General features: G+C 36.5%; 1 protein-coding gene across 13 annotated transcripts in view; it reads left to right on the forward strand.

The window, feature by feature from the left end:
* The window catches only part of NLGN1 (neuroligin 1), a 1017320-nt gene that overhangs the window by 396769 nt on the left and 600545 nt on the right, over positions 1-20006 (forward strand).

Below are 20006 nucleotides of genomic sequence, written 5' to 3' on the forward strand. Positions count from 1 at the left end.
AAAGACAGGAAAGCTCAGATTCAGATCTTTCCTTTGATACCAGGCTTGCTATTTGAACTTGGGCAGACTTTTTTTGACTTTTTTCCAATACTCAGGAAGCTCTTTAGGATACTGAGAAGTGGGTGACAACTTGATTCTTGCCGATAAAATTTCCTTGCTCTGTATTCTCTGTATCAGTAATATAATATTTCTTCAGTCCCACCCCATTCCCCAAAATGATGATTTGGATTTTCCAGTGTTTTCTCTCATTCATAATCCATTAGGCCTCCATTTGTTGAGAAAACTGAGCATTATTGATGGCTCCCTCTCATGATAAACAGGATACACACACACACACACACTCGTAATGTATTATATTTGTGTTTTTGTATTTATATGTCTATATCTTCATGCTTAATAAGGCTTGCTGAGCCAAGATTGTTTTAGGAGCTTTTCTCCTTTCAGTGAAGCTTCAGGCCCAAACAATGAAATTACAAATGGGTTTTCAGGTTATTCAAGCAAAAAAAAAAAAAACCCTTATTAGAGTGTGGACATTTTACATCCTGGCTCTGGTCACCATTGAAAAATGAGCTTAGTGTTCCCAGTCTTTTTCCCCAGTGTCCACTTGTGTCTAAATAGAAAAAGAACTTCACATTGGCACAACCTTCTTTCCCAACTGAGAGAGGTCCAGCAGGACTGTTGGGCCAGTCAGTATGTCTCTCCAGCATCTTGGCTCTAGTCCACTATAGGTATTTTCTTTGTAAATTCTCCATAGTTTTAATTACATAAGCATTTCTTCTCTGCTGGCTGTTTCAAATCACTCTGTTCCATACCAGCAGCCTGTAGGGTGAGATGTGAAAATTTAGCTGTGTGTATGTCATTTTAAGTCTGCTAGGTTCTTGTCGGGCCAAACAGACTGTGCAAATATGAGGTAATTATTCACAAAGGTTATTGCAGATGGCCTGGGGGTAGTAGAAGGCTGGAAGGAAAGAAGAAGAAAAATCTGCTGCCAAGAAGCTAACAAAGGAGTTTGGAAAGTAGGCAGAATAGGTGGCTGCCTTCCCTATAAGATTTTTAGGGATACTATGAAGTAATGCCCAAAATAAGATCCCTACTGCCCTGCAATGGTGCTTGGTTTCTTACACTAAATATTGCTGTCCTTTGTGTCGTAGTGGAAAGGGGTCTAGGTTTAGAGTCAGAAAATGTAAATTTCAATAGCTCTGCCATTTTATATGTGTGTGACCTTGGGCAACACCTATGGGCCAGGCTTCCTAATCTGTAGAATAAGGGACTTGAGCTACATAACCTTTCTAAGTTACCTGAAAGTTATAAATATTGGTCCTATGATCTTTATGAGTTCCATGACCAAAACATATATCCTGCTGGGAGAGGTTATTACTGTCAAATTACCAAACATTATCAGTTAATATCTTAATACGAATAGTTGACAACTACATCATATCAAACCCTTGGGGAAACAGCATGTTAGGCAGATGGAATATGGGAGAGGCTATGATCTAGAAACAAAAAGTCAAGGAGTGATGCTATGACCACTTCGTGATTTTACCTAGAGCTGACTCTCCAAAGGAAGGACCTAGTTTCTTATGGCAAATACTACCATTGACTGGCATACATGGATAAAAGATATAGAAACATATTTTAAGTGTTCCTAATACATACTTAGTTAGGAAAAAAAGAGCATTGTAATGTATTATGAATTAATTAAACTGATTTTATGGTAGTTCAATAAATTATATATACAACTTTACTGTTTGTCCTTAGAGTTTTGGTCCATATGAAATATAAGTTCAAATATTTTATCAGATCTTGCATGGAATTATGAAATATAATATCTGGAAAGTATACACTATAGAAATTTACTTGTTGAATCCTTTGATTTTCCAGATGAGAAAACTGAAGTATAAAATGGTAATGGAATTTTCCTGTGATGGATGAATCTTTATTTCAGATTAGGCTCATCTATTGACCCCATGGAAAAACAAAGAAGCAATGAAAAACAATTAAACATCAAGCAAAACAAAAACAAAACCCAAGAATGGACTATTTTGAGTCTGACTATAAGTGGAGAATAGAGGGAAGGAAGGTATTCAATGAAGTGTTGATTCTTACCTTTTATCCCTTAATCAATGTCCATAACTCCTCTGCCCCAACCACCCTACCTCAATTATAGATGTGAAAGTTGGGAGGGAGAAGTTGGATCAAGATTTTCTTTGGCTCAGTTGGCCTGGAGGAACTGTCCCTGGTCCTGGTTGCTTGATAAAGCAATCCTATGCAGAAATAGGTAGACACTCAACTCATATCTGGTTCTTTCCATAAGAAGCATGGCACATATAAGAGATGAATGAATGTAATGTTATTGGTAAATATCTCATAGAGTCCATTGCTTTTTAAACTAATCTTCATCTCCAAATAGGCAGAAAAGCTTCAGTTTCCTTTCTAAAGAAGTTTAGCTTAAAAAAAAGAACAGGGCACAAGGCCTACATAGTTTGTAATAAAGGCTAGTTTTATTGCTATTTTTATTATCTGTAAAATGCAACAAAAGTTTAAAATTAATAACAACTAGGAACAGAGAAGCAAGATAATAAAAAGTTCTGGCATTGCCATGGGAGATTCACATCGCCTTGCCTTTCACTAGGAAAAGACAAAAGACACTTATTGATTGTGTTTATCACTGAGAGAGAGAGAGGATCAGAATGCCTATGGTTGGCTTTTATTTTTAGCAAAGCTTTTTCACTGGAAATCAGAAGAATGAAAAAAATCTATTCATATTACTTAAAAATACTTTCCTGTACTGAAGTCCCTCTCAAATGTTCCATAATGTTGTGGAAGTAGCTTTCAGTTCTGAAATCAGATCAAGTCATAGGAACCAAGTTTTAGTTCTATTTCCACCACTTAATAACTATATACCCTAGGAAAAATATCAATTTCCTCATTTGTAAAATTAAGGGGTTAGACAAGATGACATCTGAGGTCTCTTCTAGCTCTAAATTTATCATGCCAAAATCATTCAACCATCATTAATAGTTTCTATTATTAGGTCATGTGTCAAGTACTGTGTTAGGCATTGGGAATATAAAGACAAAAAATGGTTCCTGTCCTTCAAGAGCTTACACTCTACTATTGGCATCCAGAATCCAAGTTAAAAGCAAAGAAATTTTAGAAACTCAAGCTCTAAAGACTGGGTGCCTCTGGAAAGGTTCAATGGAGGAGTGCAGGACAAGTGAGTTAACTCTTAACTTATAAGTTCAAAGCAAGAATTTAGAATGTTTCAAATATGTGGCACAGACTTTTCAAAGCTATAGTGATCAGTGATGGCATGTCAAGTTTTGGAAACCACTAATGACCAGTTTGTTTAACACATAGAGTAAGTAAAGGAGAATAGCAATGGGAATTCATCAATGAAGACAAGTTGCAGGTAGATTAAAGAGGACTTCTAGTGCCAAACTAAGGGGACTATTTTATCTAAAATGTTATGGGGGTTCAATGAAGATTTTGAGGGGGGCATGGAATGCTTTTAGGAATATTCATTTTGAAATTGTGGAGGATGAATTAATGAAGGGTAGAGACTATAGAAAATAAGGTCAAGTAGAAGAATACTCTGGTGGCAGAAAATCAAAGCCTGAACTAGAATGGCAACTATGAATGGGAAAGAATAAGATATAAGAGATGGTGAGTTGATATAATGATAAAACTTGACATATATCTTATATGAGGTGAAGTAAGAGTGGGAAAAGAATCAAAGATGACCCTGAAGTTATAAACCTAGGCAATTTGAGGGATGATTGTGTGGCCAAAAAGAGAAGAAAGAATTGATTTGTGGGAAATGTAATTATGATTTCTAAAATATCATACCAAGTAGAACAGGCTTATAATATGGCCTTGGTGACAGACATCTATCGTCTAGGATCTAAGGTGTAGATCATCGATGTCCCAAGAGGTTCAAAGCAAGACTCAATGCTCTGAGGACTAGGTCAACTGAAGGATGATTATTTTAGTCCCAGAAGTTGGGGACATGCTTCAGCTGACCTTGGCCAATTTGGTAGACAGGTTACATTGTCCAATATAGATAGCCTTTTTCATAGTCCTCATCTTTCTTGACATTTCTAAAGCTATTTGCATTGTTGGTAAATCTTCCTTTACTCTCGGGCTACCCTTCTCTTTCTGGGTTTTCTTGATGCTACTCCATTTTCCTCACTGACCAATTATTCCTCAGTCTTTTCTGTTGGACTTCCATCCATGTTATGCTTCTTACTCTGTGTCTTTCAAGCCTCTGACCTAGATCATCTTTTTTCTCCATAATCTTTTGGTGATTTCATTACCTTCTAGGGCTTCAATGATCACATTCACACAGGAGAGTCCTACATTTGCCAGCCCTAATCTCTCTCCTGAATTCAAATCCTCTTTAACCAACATTCCATACATGTCTCAAATCCCATGTTTAATCTTCTCCTCTATGAGCTTTCATAATTCTCTTGAGAGTATAACTGTCCTTATAGTCATGCAGGCTTATGGCTTCCATGTTGTTCTCAGTTCCTTGTTCTTCCTCATACCATTGGGCTTGGTGTAAAAGAGATTAATACTTCTAGATATAAGGCAATTCACTTAACAAATGTAAGAATGTTTTCTAATCAACAAAATGAAGATAATAGTATTTGTCTCATAGTGTTGTGAAAATCAAATCAGATAACATCTTAAAGCAGTAATAAAATCTAAAGCATGTTATAAATTTGTTACTATTAGATATAAACATGTCACCTACTATTTTATAATATTTAATGGCATATAATATATTATTTAAAGTTAAATGCTCATATTTATATATTTCTTAGTGTATATTTTTTTATTCGACTCTCACAATAGCCTTACAAAGTAGATTCTGTTATTATTTCCATTTTACAGATGAGCAAAGCCTGGCTTAGACAGAATAAGTGACATTTTTGCATACACAGGAATTGGCTTACCCATCACATTTCTGCTTGTCCAAGATGCGCCCAAGACATTTATTCATGCCCCTTTACTTCCTTAATTAATCTCATATTAATGATCTTGAATGAGCCAAAGAAAGCATTTCACATTCTACAGGCCATTTTCAAATGAATGGCTTACTTCCTGGGCTACATCATGGGGTGAAAATGTAACTCTAATCTTGGAATAAATACTCTAGCACATTGTCTCACTGAAGCACTATCAACCTCCTTTCTATTCTCTGGGTTCCTAATCTGGGGACTGCTATTCCATGCTACTTCTTCAGTCAATTTATTGACTCCACCTCATTGGCTTCTCCTTTTGGGGGGGAATTTCTTGGGTCACAATTTTTCACACAAAACTGAGTTATTAGCTTTAGCATTATTTGGGAGAAATGACTGTAATCATCATTCCTTACAAGCTGCGCATTCAAACAGCAAACAATATATGAAAAATAATAATAATTACTTATTTATGGATTAACTTATAGCCAGTAAGTGCTTTTATAAAATTTTTATCATCGCAACAAAAACCTGTGAAAAGTAATGCAAATATGATCTCTACTGAAAAGTACAGGAAACTTCAGCGCTGAGAGTTGGCACTTGTTAAAGTTAACTGAGCTAAGAATTTGAACTGAAGTCTTATGACACCAAATCAAAAGTATAGAGCAGGAATGGGTGAAGAACTTGGCATATTGGTCCCATCCCCTAGGTTTGTTTCACTGCTCTGCCAATTACTATCTTTGTGACCTTAAGTCATTTGATGTATATTTTGGATGCTTCAAATGCATATCCACAATGAAGAAATGGGACTCAATGAGTTAATTCCCCATTTGGCCATAGAATTAATGATTCTCCAAAGTGATAGTATATGCATTGAGAGAGGGGGAAAATAGAAAAAATGGCTACTGTAAATTCTGTATTCATACCTTCTTTGTAAAAATATTTTTAAAGTCTATAGATATTTTATTTTACCAGTTCCGTGTAATAACGATTTTCCACAGAAGTTTTCTGAAGTTATGCAGTTCAAATTTCCTCCCTGACTATCCTACCCCCTCCTGATTCCTGCACATTGCTGCTTTAGTAACAAAAGTATTTCCTGAATTTTCCGAGATACATACCTTAACCATCAATGACTATCACAAATTCAGTTTATCAACCCAATTAGCTAGGAGAATTATTCTTCTCTTCAGGTATGGAAATTAAATAAACATATCCATTATTTTCATTTCTCCTTCATCCCAGCATTCCCCCCTCTTTTACATAATTAAAAAGAAGATATGTTTTCTTTATTTTCTTAATGGATGGGGGGGCCACCTTGAATCTAGAAAGACTTGATTTCAAATTCATATATTAGCTTTGAGATACTGGGTAAGTCCATTACATCTCCATACCCAAGAAACTTTCTGAGATTAGAGCTTGCAAAGAAAGTGCCAACCTCCATTGGTAAAGGAAGTTTGTTGTTTCTTTTTTCCCCCTTGAGAGCTCCCTGAGCAATGAATCATCTATCTTCTCTCTAACATTTTATTTTTACTTTCCCTTCATCTCTAAATGTATCCACTCCTTCTGTGAGGGTGAAAACAGTTTTAAAAAATTAATCAATGCATCAACCAAGTCTAACATTAGATACAGAATTCAACACTCAACATTCCCTCTTCACCAGTGGAATGAGGGAAAGAGTATACTTTTAGATCTTTGGTTTGTAGCTAAGCTTGCATATTAAAAATTGATGGTAATTTTTTTATCATTGCTGTGGTTGTTTTTTCATTGATACTATTCCACTTAGACTTGGATATCTTGTACTGATTTTTTGTGGCAATTCACACACAACTTCCCATACTCCTCCATATTGCTTCATTTTCTTATTCATCATTACTTTCAGTAGACTATTTCATTGTATTATATACTATACATTTTTAGATATTCTTCAGTCAATGGTCTAATAATTTTATTCCAGCTCTTTCCTAAAATAAACAGTTCTATCATTCATATCTTCAGGCCTATGGATATTTATTAAAGTATATGACTACTAGTGGTTAATCTGGGTCATAAGGTTATTTTTGTCACTCCATTACCATAATTCTAAATGACTTTCCAGAATGGTTGAACTAATTCACAGCTTCACAAATCACATATTAATGTCCCTGTCTTTCCACAACCCCATCAACATTGATTGTGTCATTTTTTAAATTAAAAAAAGATGCAACATTTCTAGGAGTATAATGGCTAATCAGAACTGTTTTGATTTGATTTTTATCTTATTTTGATGATTTATAGCAATCTTTCACATGGTTATTCATAGTTTGTATTTTTAAAGAATTAAAAACAATCCTTACATCACATATACATTGAGGAATTACTTTTATTCTTATATATTTGTGTTAATTTTTTTATATTTCAGATATCAGAACCTTATCAGAGATTTTTGATGAAAATTCTGAACTGTCCCTTCCATGTGTCCCTCTGGTGATTTCCTCTTGGAGTTTCCATTTTGTGGAGGGGCTAAAAGTGGTTCATCTTTTCCCCAAAACCTATTTCTGACTTACTCTGGACATCAAAACACTTCTCTTTTCTCTCTTTGATCCCCCTTTTCAGCTCCCTGTTTTATATTGTCTTCCCTCTTCCCATTAGAATGCAAGCTCCTTAAAGTCAGGATTTCATATCAGAGGTACATTTTAAATACAGTTTTCCTGGTTGGTCCCGAGGCTAACAATCCATCCTATGCTTCATAGTTTCTTCAGAAAGTAAAACTAAAAGCCTCAAACATTACTATATTCCCAGGTGGTGTTTTATTCAAATACTAATATCCCAATCAGCTTCCAAGATAAGTTTGGTCATTTTCAGAGTAGTATGGCCTTAGACATATTGTGGCACATTGTGCTACATTTTGGTGTCTAAACATGCTTTCAACCAAGCTACTTTTCAATTTTCTCAGCAGTTCTTGTCAAATAAGGAGTTTTTCATCCAATAATGTAAGCTTTTAAAATGATCAGAGTGGGTTATTCAGTTCAGTTATTTTCCTTAATCTATAGTATTGTATTATCCTACTTCACTATTTTTAACTAGTACTAAATAATTTTGATGATTATTTCTCCTTTAGCCCTGTATTTTTTTCTATATTCCCCTTGAGGGTCTAGAGCTTGAAAATGAATTTTGTTAGTATGCTGGCTAGCTTTATCAAGTGTCCCCTTGGTAGTTTGATTTGTATAGCACTAAATCTGTAAATTAATTTAGGTGGTATTATCTCTCTTTTAAAATTATGTTGCTGTGGCAAAGGCATGAACATTGAATATCCCTCCAGTTATCCTTTATTTCTTTAAGGATCATTTATAATTTTATCTGTACAGGTCTTCATTGTGCTTTGAGAAATTGGCTCTCAGTTATTCTATGAATGTTTGTATTTATTTTGAATGTGCCTTCCTTTTCTTTCCATTTCCCCCTGCATTTTATAATTGTGATATAAAATTATTCGAGTTTTTTGGGTTTATTTTGTATCTTGCTCATCATTAAAACATGCAACATTTTCCCTTGCTTTTCTTGTCAAAAAGATTTTGACATCTATAAACAAAACATATTTATTTCTTTCTCTTTTTTTTTTGAAAATTTTATTTAATTAGATGATTTAGAATATTTTCCATGGTTACAAGATTCATAAAACACATTTATTTCTGGATACGTCTCCAGTGAAAACTTTCCATTTTGTTTTTTAATGGATTAAGGTGTGGACCTTCCTTTACTCTCTGGAATTAACTTCCAGGGTCCTGGATGAGTAAACAATAGTATTATGTTCCAGTGATCAGGAAGTCAATGTGTTATTTAGACTTTACCTGGACTTCTGTATTTTCAGGCATTATAATGCTGCATGTAAATGTAATGGAAAGAATAGTGAATCTGGAGTCAGAGAACTGGGTTTAAATTTTGCCCCACTATTTGCTATTTTCTTAGGTCCTTTCTTCACCTCAGACCTCAGTTGTCTTATTTGAAAAATCTGAGCTCAACTTCTACCTTACTAGAAAAATGAATTTGTGGGTAAATCAGTTCTTTTCTCTGAACCCAAGTCTATTCATTGGTTAAATGTTGGCCTATGTGAACTTTAAGCACATTTTAGCTCAAAATCTATAATTCTGTGATCTTAAAGTTGATTCTACTTATAACATGAATTAACACATTTGTCTTTATGGGAGTAGCTATCTTCAACTTGCTCTCTTTTTCACTAATAATCTCACATTGATGTCATGTTATCTTTGAACTTGACCCACTGCAAGCTTTTCCATTTCAATATGACCAAGTCAAATTGGTTTTCTTGTGTCCTTCTTGCTAGCTCTGTGCCATTTTACAAGCCCTTTATATGGCCATCCACCATACATAGAATGGACTCTTTTCTCCTCTGATATATAAACTCTATAGCTTCTGTATCTTTCAAAATTCTTCTCAATAGTCACCTACTATAGGAAGTCTTTCCTGATTCCCTGTTCTACTTGTGCCTCCAACCCACAACTGAAATTATTTTGCATTGTCTTTCCATGCGTTTTTTATAAAGAGAGAGAGCATAGTGGTTTGGATAGAGAGCCTGACTTTGAATCACTTACCTTTGATTCTTGATGCCTGTATAACCATGAGTGTATCACTTAGTCTCTTGGCATTCTAGGCTTTTCTCCAAGACTATAATTTTCAGAAGAGGTACTGACCTTGATTGACAAAATGAATTTTCTTTTCTGGGACATCTCTCTGATAGTGAAATGCAAGTATAGTTCTCAGATTTTCTCAGATTTTATGTATTCTTAGCTATTTATAGGCTATCACTCCCTAAATATTTTAAATGTTCTGAGAGTAAGAATCCTTTCATTTTTGAATCCTTTCCTACCCAGTGTTGGCAAAGTAGATGTTTAATGAACCATGTTATTTGATTGAAAATCTTTTAGATTTTAGAATAAAAATGAATGGATGAACAGTTTAGTGATCACTTTTGAAGATCATGAAAGTAGCTCAAAGCCTTGATGGTCATTCTATTTTCCATAGCACCTCTGAAAAATTTCTAAGAAAGGTGACTCTAGGCAGTGATATGTCAATAAACTCTCCTTAGAATTCTATTTCTAGGGAAGCCTGACCCTTCTCCATTTGGTAACTGCTCTGCTCCTTTCCTTGAGTTCTTAGGCTATGTGTTTTGTTCCTTCATTGGGCTCTATGAATTTTCTGTGTTTCAATAAAAGTAAACTCTTCTTGTGATCATCTAAAAATGAATTAAAGGTAAAGGTTGTTGTTGTTCAGTCATTTCTGAATCATTTCTAACACTTTGTGATATCATTTGAGGTTTTCTTGGCAAAGATACTGTATTAGTTCACCATTTCCCTCTCCACTTCATTTTACAAAAGAGGAACTAAAGCAAACAGGGCTAAACATCTTGACCAGGGTCACGGAACTAGTAAGTGTCTGAGGCAAGTTTTGAACTCAGGAAGATGAGGCTTCATGATTCTATCTTCTATACCATCCAACATCCTGAGAGTACAGATTAGCTTTTATCCAATGAAATAATGTTTGTGAAATGTTTAGTAGATTGACTAACACATAGTAGACACTTAATAAATGGTTGTTACCTCCTTCCCTTCCCTTTTATATGGAATTCTCACATTTGTCTTCAGAACACAATTTTCCTTAATCTTATTCCTTAAACCTTTGTTTGCATTGTAAATGGAGCATACTGTTTTAATAATGTAGCATCCCATAAATTCCTACCTAGAGCAGAGTTGTACTCTTTGCCCCATTTTGGAGTCAAACTCTTCCTAAACAGTTCAGATCAGAGCTTGTGTAGCTTCTTTCAAAACCAATCCCTGCATTTAATGACTGTCAAAACCCTCTTGCCCATAAGTCATCTACATTCCTCATGCTGTGGCTTAAGCCTGTTTTGATTTGGAATAAATCCAGCTTATTTACTTAGTTGTTCCCCATTTTTTCATGGACCACAGAGGTTTACTGCCTTTTCATCTTATGCACTGCCTATTCTTACTTTCAGGTCACATTTGAACCATTTTCTTATAGAAAAAGAAGAAGCAACATGAAAAGCTTCTTGTATTTACTCTGCCTCTGCACCTAATGAAGGGGAAACATTTTTCCTTTCTTTATCCTCTTGTGCCTGATGCACTTAAAGAATTAGACTTAAAGTAATCCTACTTCCCTTAACATTTCCTGCAAGTTGTGTTTCCTCCACAACTGGAATAAATATTCCTTTTATCAGCTTTTCCTCTTCTTTGGCATATAATACCTCAGTTTCCCCAGTGCCTAAACAGACATGCCCCCAAGGTAAGATTTTAGGAAATTGTGAAGCTCTCTTCTATCTCTCAGGCAACTGAATTTTTCCTCTAAATTTCCATTTCAGGACCCACTTAGAGCTCAAAGACTTCCTCTCCCACAGGTCAGATTTTGGACTCCAAAGTAGGGGAGAAGGGGAGGAGAATTATGGACTTCATCCTAGAGATTAAGATGGGGGAAAGGCAGAAATGGATGGGGCCATTTCATTTACAGACCACATTTAAGAGGAGGGAAGAAGTGTCATTATTATATCAATCTCCAGTACCTCAGCCATAATATGTCTTTGATAACGTTTTGGTGAATAAAATGAGGTCCAACTGGACAAGTTTAGCCTAGGGAAGAGAAGACTTAAGGGATGCATATGTATATGTGTGTGTGTATATATATATATATATATATATATATATATATATATAAATATTAACTTCAAGTATTGTAAAGATTGTTTGTTACATGGAGGAGGGATTAGAGTGTTTTTTTACTATTTAGTACCACAGGAGAAAAGGGAACTAACTGATAAAAACAAATTTTGTTGACTTCATGTCAGAAAAAAATAAACAAAAAGCAGACTTGCTAACAATGAGAGGCATCCATAGGCTGGCTCTCGAGGTAGAGGGTTACTGCTTCCCTAGTCTTTTAAACATATCCAGGTGGTATATAGAGATTACATTTCTCTATGGGATAGACTAGATGGCCACTGGGATCTCTTTCAGATCTCAAATGCTGAGGTTCTCTGCATGGTAGTCAATCAACAAACATTTATTGAGCACTTTCTGTGTGCCAGAAATTATGCTAAGAGCTGGGAATATAAAGAAAGATTAAAACAGTCCCTGTCCTTAAGGAACTCACATTTTAATGGGAGAGATGATATACAAATAACTGTGTGAATCCAAGGTATATACAGGACTTAATTGAGGACAATCTCAGAGGGACAGAATGGGCATGGGGGGTGAGGTGGCATTAAGCATTAAGGAGCTGTTGATGCCAAGAGGAGAAATTGTTATTAGGCTGGAGGTCAGGAGTGGAGGTGGAGAGAAGAATTCCTACCCACTAAAGGATCCCCAGGGGGATTGGGCTGCCTGAGGAACAGCTAATAATAGCTAACATTTATATGATGCTTACTATATTCCCAGCACTATGCTAAGCACTTTACAATTATTATCTCACATTACCTCATTTGATCTTCACAGCAACCCTGAGTGGTAGGTATTATTATTTTCCCCATTTTACAGATAATGAAAATGAGGCAGAGGTTGTGATTTTCCCAGGGACACATAGCTAGTAAGTGGCTGAGGCTGGATTTGAACTCAGGTCTCCCAAACTCCAGGTACAGTGTTTTATCCATTGTACCATCTAGCATATGCCAAGTCATGTATGTTGTATGCATTATTTGTCTTCAAGCAAAAGCTGGATTACTTCTTTTGAGGGATGATATAGAAGGAATTTATCTTCTCTTAGGAATTAGTAGAGATTAAATCTGAGCTATTGCTAGTAACATCATGACTGTTTATAGGCATATGTGTAACTCTGTGTATATATCTAAATAGAATATTAGATGCCTTTTCTGGTCCTTAGACATCCTGGAAGAGTCTTGGATGTATCTGGGTTGACACTAATCCAGAGTGAAATCCATGCATTGTTACCTAAAGGACTTAGTTTGGGATATTTTTCAGAGCTTCTGTAAACACATATTTTATCTCATTTGATTCTCAGAGCAACTTTGGGAGGTAGATGCTATTATCCTTATTTTACAGTTGAGGAAATTGAGGCAAACAGGTTTGCTCTATTTGTATTCATGTACAGATACATTTCCAATAGCTATGAAATTACAAAAATTAAGTTCTTTAGGCAGCACTATATAGGGGTCGCTCTGAGTTAATGTCAACCCAACATCTTAAAACAATTCTTCTAGGTTGTCCTGAAGTCGAGAAAGACCCTTTTGCCTATCTTCAGAAACAGATGAATTAGGAAAGAATGGGGAGAGGCTTAGTTTGAGAGATGGTGGCAAGATCATCATCCTGGAACGAACAGTTCTGCTAGACATCTTTCTGCCCTCTAGATCACAGGTTTGTGGTGACTGGATCATGTTCTGCCAGGATTTTATTATGCTATTAGTTTCTAATTTTCCTGACCTCAACTTGTCCCTATAAGTTTGAATCAGTGAAAGCATGAAAGCTAAAAATAAACAAACAAAAAGTACTCTGGAGTCAGAAGATGTGATTTTAAATTTTGCCTACCACACTTAGTACCCATGGGCTCCTGGGCAAATGACTTTACTTCCCCAGGTCTCAGTTTCCTCACGTGGAAAGGGAGAAGATGGGTTACACCAGATCTTTTCAGCTGTCTCTTTCACTTGGGTATTTTGGACCCCATGGCACTATGACTTCTTAGCTTCTAGTTACCTTGCAGTGAGTAAAAATCAACTGTGGGAAGAGACATGAAGATTTAAAAAGAGGAGTTAGTCCCCGATGGGACTGGGAACAGCAACAACAACAAACACTTCCCATAAAAGTACAAAACCTCGTAAATTACTTAAGTTGGCTTTCATTTGGAACAAAATCAAAGCAGATAGGAAGCTGTTCGGTAAAAAAAATAAAGCAGAGGTATATTAATAAAAATAGCCTTGCGGTTTATTCCTTTAAAAAGGATTGGCTGAAGAGTATTTTCTTGGAATAGAAAGTGAAATTAATAAATAGACCGATAAATATACAAGTTCCTCTTTACCGTCTCTAACTTGTCTCAGTTGTGAGAACATATTAAAATGGTGTTCAGTTTTGCAGCTTAAACATTCCCTCCTCTAGCCCCAGCCACACTGCTCCCCTCTCTGGGTGCGTATCTACATAGTAATCTTGCCCTAGAATCCGTGATTTTCCCAGTCTAATATCTAATACACCAAGTCTCCGAAGATAATACATTTTTGTCTCTGGCAGCATATAGCACTATTTTATGCATAATTGAGGAGGTTTTATTACTAGGCAGCCTTCTAGCAAGATAGTTTTTTTTTGTCCCCTTTGCATTCAGTTTCATTCCAGTCTTGGATATGTTCTGATGAGTTTTGTCCATCTAGTAATTAAATATGAAAATGAAATGGAGAAACACCATTGCAGGCGGGAAGGAGGGAGACTGCCTGAGCGAGGTACAGAAATGACAAATGAAAAGATAAGCCTTTAGGCTTTGCCTTTATTTCATGTGTGGTGTCCCAGGGAGTGAACTAGGGGAGGAGGTACTCGGGCTCCGGTTTAGAATTTTCAACTAACTTTAGGTCTCTGGACACTACAAAGACTTATATTTTCTTCACACAGTGGTGGTAGGCATTTATCAAATTTCTGCTCTGTGGGGAACAATGTATGCTTTCTTGGGGGAGTACGCATATGCGTATGACCTCATATAGTTTTCTGCCTGGTAGGGAAATACTTCTAATGTTTCCAGATTCCCAGGTTCCTTATGGATATCTGTAGGATAATTGGCATGCCAAGCACAAGGAACATATCAAATTGAAGTGGTGTCAATATAATGGGAGGTCTGAGGAAGAAGGTCCTTACTAATTAAGGGAATCAGGGAAGGCTTCTATGAGGAGAGGTCATTACATCAGGGCCTTGAAGTACAGATTGAACAAATATTATTAAGTGTCTCCCATGTTGTATTAAATATGGAGCCATGTAATGTCTCAGTGGCTCCAGCAAACTTTCTAAGATGATAAGTTACAGAAGAGGAGCCAATGGTAGATGGTAGAAGAATTCCATCACTTGAAAGCTCCTCATATTTATGAAACTACAGGTCTAAACCAAAGATGGAGAATAAGTCCCATAGGCATGGTGCTGAGAGCAGGAGACACAAAGATAGAAAAAGAAGCCATCTCTTCAATTAAGGTGCTTATATTCAATGAGAGGGAAAACAGGATTAAGTAATTCCAGGTGAAGGGAATATAAGTATAAAGTTGAAGGTAGGAAAGGAGAGAGTGAGTCCAACAAGGCACTATCCAGTTTATATAGAACATTAATGGCATCACTATGGGAAGAAGGTGATATGAGATAAGGTAAAAAAGAAAACAGAAGTGGTGCCAAAGAAGTGCAAGCATTGAATGTCAGTATGAGCTTTCATTGAGACTTTAGAGGGGACCACTGAAGATTTACGAGTGGGAGACCAACACGAATCACTCCTTTATCCTTTCTCTTAGTTCTTTATCCTTCACTCTATTTCTTCTATCTCTTTCTGCTTTCTTATTATTCCTCTTCCTTTTTTCTTCTTTTCCATTTTTCCTTTTCTTTTATCCTCCTCTATGCACTATCATTTTTCCTAGTGGGATAAAGGATGAACTTGAATGGGAAGAAAAGGAAGACATTACATTCTTCTCGGATGAGACTCCTAAAAGATTCTTAGTGACAGTGAAGACCTATCCATTGTGATGGCTGTGAAACTACCAAGGAGAAGATGGGAGAGAAAATGGTGGAAGTAGAAATAATATAACTTGATAAGTGATTGGATAAGAATCAGCAATAATTCAAAGGTTTTGATCAAGGGGATAGGGTGAGTTTTTATTCCATAGATGCTAATAGGGAAAAAAGAAGTTGTAGTGGACTTCAGCTAAGAAGTTTTGCTTGAGACACACTAACTAAAAACTACTAGCAACTCGTTTATGAAGAGATACCCTATAAAATACAGGAGGACACGGGTTGGTCACATGAGGAGGACAAAATATATAAACTGGGAAGCTAGAGAACTCCATGTGTATCTTTACTATATGAGGAGGAAGAAGACCTCCAGCATATTGGGTGAAATTATGTGGCAAATTTCTGAGAAGACATGAACTTGGCATGAATGAGTTCCAATCTGCATCGTTGAGGGAACAACCAATGGGTTGAGTGAGATCAGATATCTGAGCCACCTACCCTATTGTAGATCGATTCTAGAGCACAGTTGAGCAATCTCTATTGGAACTGTATGTTTTTTATTGATGTGTCATTTTTTGGTAGTGCCCAATTCTGTGTGGCCCCATTTGGTATTGTCTGTTAGGGTTGGGTATTTTTTTTGGCAAAGATATGAGTAGTGTCCCATTTTCTTCTCCAGCTCATTTTATAGATGAGGAAACTGATATAAACAAGGTCAAGTGACTTGCCTAGGGCCACCCAACTGGTAAGTTTTTAAGGCCAGATTTGAACTCATGAAGATGAATCTCCTTGATTTCAGACCTAGTACTCTATGCACTGTTCCATTTAACTGTCCCATATATTTAGTATCCATCATCAGAGAGATTGAAGCTTTGGGAGTGGATGAGATTATCAAGAATGAGGGAAAAGAATCCTAAGAAAAGGATCCATGCAAAGAGTTTAGGAATTTAGATAAACAGAAAGCATTTGAGGAGAGAAGAGAACACAGAGAATAAATTCTGGAGCCAAGAAAGAAAATAAGCAGAATATGACAAATATCAACATCATTAAGTGTCACCAAAAAACTGAAGATTAGAACAATTTTGTTTTCTAAACTCAAAAATGAACCTCTGCTTTTATCCTTGTCTAGAAGTTCAAGGTGAATCAAACCAGAAGAAAAAATCTTTTTCTCTTTAGAACACTGATTTTTTTTTCTTAAAGACAGAAAAATATTTTAACACTTCAAGGGCAATTTATATGGTGATAGAAATATATGCACTAAATCCCAGATATAACCCTTATTATTAACTCCTGAATTATGATGTAGTCAAACCTTTAATGTAGTCAAGACAGCAGATGTAAATATCTTATTTTTTTCTGTAGAAGCAGCATGGCATAGTTGGTTGCCAGGTTTGGAATCAGAAATGCCCAGTTTTAAGTTCTCTCTCTGAGATGTAGTGTATGGCACTGAGATAGGCAACTAATCTTTCAGTATCCCTGTTACGGTCTTAGACATCAGCTACCTAGACACTTAGTATACTGTCTTAGACTAAATGACCACACAGTTGTGGTTCTGCATTGAAAGTAATGGATTCGATTCCAGAAGTTCTTCATAATGATGAAATCACCTGCTCTTAGCAAGTAACGATACTAATAGCTAACCCTTATATAGAATGATGCTAAATGATTTACAATTTTATATCATTTATTTCTTGTAACAATCCTGGAAGGTATGAGCTATTATTATCCTATTTTACAGTTGGGGAAACTGAGGCAAACAGATTTAAGCAATTTGCCAAAGATCACACAGCTAATAAGCATTTGAGGCCAGTAAATGGTGTCATATTTTGCTACATTTTGGGGTTTTAAACAAGCGACCCATCAAACTTTTTTCTCTCTGTCTCCATAACTAGTACTCTTTCTGCTGAGCCACCTAGCCTTTTCTAGATCTCCACAAGTCATCAGGAACTAATGTCTTCCATTCCAAGACTACTTTCCATCTCCTTTTTATGTATCCCTTTTTCTATTTAATTTTGTACACTTGGTCTGTTCCATTAGAATGCAAACTCTTTGAAGAAAGGGATTATTCTGTTTTTCTCCTGGTATCTCCAGAGTTTCATACAGTACCTTGCACATAGCTGATGGTGAATAAATATCTGTTGATTGATTGAAAACCTACTGTGTGCAAGGCACTGCAGTCAAAGAAATAGTCCCTTCTTTTAAGGAGATTAGCAGATTTTAGGGAGGAACACCACCTCTACATTGAGAGATCTATACCAAATACAAAATTATCATGAAAAGGAAGGCACCAGCAGCCAGGAGAACCAAGAGAGCAATGACAAAACCTACCCTTCCTTGTCAAGGGATTAATAAAAACAATTAAAAAACTAGGGGAATAGTCCGATAAGATTCAGTTCAAGCAATCATTTTGGATTGAAAGAGCTGGTTTATGCGTTGCTTGCCTGGAGGGGGCAGGGAGTCAGGAAAGGGAATTTGGGGCTGGGGGGGCAAACAATAAGAGCCATCTATTCATGTAAACCCTGGAATCCATCAAGGCCCTACGCATTGTTCTCTAAACTGGTCTAAATCAAATATTATATCATCCTCTCTGCTTCAAATCCCCTTTTGTGAGCCCCCAGAATGCCCCAGTAGGACTTGTTTGCCTCACTGGCAGTGTGTCTTGTAATGACTCCGACTAATTTTTAAGGCTTTGGTTACAAACCCAGGAAAACAATGGAGATGGCGACAGAGCTTTAATTAGTACAGTGCCAACAGCTCCGGGAGAATCCAGTGTGAGGGCTGGCATTGAGGAGGAATTTCCTTAGCACTGAAGCTCCTCTGATTGCTTTCCACATCACGTTTTAAACAAACACTGTGGTGCTTGAGCCCTTCCTTCGTTGCCTAGGATACCCAGTTAATGTAGGCCTAAGATGCAGTTCCTTCCCTGTTAGACTTGGGGGCCATGCCTGGAAGTACAGCGCAGAGCTGCCTCTTAATAAATTAGAGAATTTTGACTGAACAACTTTGGGGGGGGGTACATTTTGCTTAATGACATTATCATCCCTCTCTCTTTTTTCTCCTAGTCCAAAGGGACAAATCTTTATTTTTCTTTACTGTTTTCTGAAAAAGATAGAGAGAAAGAGAGAATATGATTGTTTCAAAACAGATGCAAAATTGATGCAGTGACCTAATTTCCAGACAAATTCCCAAAGAGCACAGTGTTTGCTTCAAAAGGAAGGTACCTAGGTAAATCTGATGAACTTCTTTCTCTAAGTCTCTTCACTCTGAAGCATCTTCCTTTACTTGCATTCATTTGTTTTTAAGTCATACACAGAGAACATGATATTTTTTTTTACTTTGATGTTGAAAAGGTCATGCTATTTTGGTAGGACTGATGTGATTTTATTAACCAACATAAAAATGTACAACCAAGCAACTGAAATTTAGAAGGAAAATGGAGTCAATTTTAGGCCATGTTCCCTCCTAGCATTCAATAGGACAATTCAGAGATTTGCCTGAAATAATTTTTTCTTTTTTAATACTATTTCTTGAATGCTTTTTCTAAGCAATGAGATAAAGGACTCATTTTTCCTATAGCTAATTGACATGTCCAAATAGATGATGGGAAAATATCTTGAGTTTTTGTGTTTAAGGGACATATCAGAAAGAATCTCCATTTTTTTTTTTTTAAGAATTGTCTAAGTCAATATCTTTACTGGGTCAACTGGCCCTATTTCTTTTGCATTAGCTCAGGCAACTCCATTCAAGTATTGTCGACTGCTGGAGCCGATTCTGAATTGTACCAGCAGGTGGTGCTAGAGCTACGAGTGCACTTTGGAAAGAGACTTTGGAACTTCGGCAAAACCTTGGGGGACCAGTTTGCTGGTTTTTTCTCCTCTCGCTCTGTCCTGGTCATAATTCACCTTTGAAAATACTGTTCTCTGGTGCCTCTGAGCTATGTTAACATGATCGCTGCAATTGTTCGCTCTAATCCCTCCCCATCACTTTTTTTCTTCCCCCAATTCTTATCATTGTTTTCTGCTTTTATAATAGTCATGGGAAACACTCCTGCCAGAATGGGAGGAAGAGTGATTTCTTTGCCCATCATCAGAGCTTTAAGCTAACAACAGGAACAATATTCAGTTCCTATAACGAGGCACAAAAGGAGGGGCTCAATCCAGTGTCCTCCACATGCAACATTTAATGGAAAGGACCCAACCTTTGCCTTGCCACCTCCATTGGTTTTGTTTTGTTTTGTTTTGTTTTTTCATCTAGCCACTTGTCCACTTGGATGCCTTTAGAACATCTTGCTGCTGTCCTTGGCTTGTGCCCTTCTGCTGGAAGCTTTCATCCTGTCAAAGGGATGCTA

This window comes from Monodelphis domestica, chromosome 8 (genome assembly GCF_027887165.1).
Source record: "Monodelphis domestica isolate mMonDom1 chromosome 8, mMonDom1.pri, whole genome shotgun sequence".
NCBI classification, from domain to species: domain Eukaryota; kingdom Metazoa; phylum Chordata; class Mammalia; order Didelphimorphia; family Didelphidae; genus Monodelphis; species Monodelphis domestica.